The sequence below is a fragment of the Condylostylus longicornis genome, unplaced genomic scaffold (genome assembly GCF_029603195.1).
Source record: "Condylostylus longicornis isolate FDR11 unplaced genomic scaffold, ASM2960319v2 ptg000428l, whole genome shotgun sequence".
Lineage (NCBI taxonomy): Eukaryota > Metazoa > Arthropoda > Insecta > Diptera > Dolichopodidae > Condylostylus > Condylostylus longicornis.
This window is the reverse complement of record NW_026578387.1, coordinates 22501-23742: the sequence shown is the minus strand read 5'-3', so window position 1 is coordinate 23742 and position 1242 is coordinate 22501. Positions and strand designations below refer to the sequence as shown.

The 1242-nt window shown below is 26.2% G+C and overlaps 2 pseudogenes; both read left to right on the top strand.

Annotated features, from left to right (window-relative positions):
* The first annotated feature begins 400 nt into the window (after positions 1-400).
* LOC129617158 (5.8S ribosomal RNA) lies at positions 401-584 on the top strand (annotated as a pseudogene).
* Positions 585-874: 290 nt separating this feature from the next.
* LOC129617160 (large subunit ribosomal RNA) overlaps positions 875-1242 on the top strand; it is a 4018-nt pseudogene continuing 3650 nt past the window's right edge.

Sequence of the window (1242 nt, the reverse complement as noted above, 5' to 3'; positions counted from 1 at the left end):
TGGATACGATATGTATATTTTAATAAATATATGTATCTGATACTGTTATATATTTATTGCAAATATATAACATTAATAGTATCAAAGTGTATCCCCCCTGAAATAATATAATATAAAAAAAATAAAAATCATTATATTAATTATATAATATGGAAGTATTTTAAATAAAACAATATACGATCATTTATAATATAGAAAATATATAAAAATATATTCTTACGTTGTTGTCCATATATTATGGTAATAACTTTTCTTGTATAAAACAGTTGGGATACGGATAAAAGGAAAGTTAGAGACATTCGCAGCACATAGATTATATTATTTATATATTTTAATATGTTTTAGAATGTATATATATTATCGATATATATCTGACGAAAATAAAAAAAAAATTTTATAAAACTCTAAACGGTGGATCACTTGGCTCATGGGTCGATGAAGAACGCAGCTAACTGTGCGTCATCGTGTGAACTGCAGGACACATGAACATCGACATTTTGAACGCATATTGCAGTCCATGCTACAGAGTATATAAATTTATTAAAAAATTTAATACTGCATGGACTACATATGGTTGAGGGTTGTAAGAATAATTTAATAAAGTTGCTTATAATATAATTTTAAATTATATTATTTATAGCACATGATATATTACTGGTAGGAATACCATAATATTAAAATTCAATTATATATATTTTACTTATATTATAAAATATAATAAAAAAATAAGTATATCCTAGTATTAATAAATTAGTATTAATACATTAAAGAGGAAAACTTATATAAAATTATATTATTTATAATATAAACAATACAGTAACTTATATATATTTAGTTTTCAACTAAAAAGAAAAATTAAAAATATTCTTAAAAACAACCTCAACTCATATGAGACTACCCCCTGAATTTAAGCATATTAGTTAGGGGAGGAAAAGAAACTAACTAGGATTTTCTTAGTAGCGGCGAGCGAAAAGAAACTAGTTCAGCACTAAAGGATTTTGTTTATACAAATATCCGATGTAGTGTATGGAATATCTATATTCTAATATGAGAAATTAACAGTCTAAGTCCTTCTTAAACGAGGCCATTTACCCATAGAGGGTGCTAGGCCCGTATGACGTTAATGATTATTAGAAGATATTTCCAAAGAGTCGTGTTGCTTGATAGTGCAGCACTAAGTGGGTGGTAAACTCCATCTAAAACTAAATATAACCATGAGACCGATAGCAAACAAGTACCGTG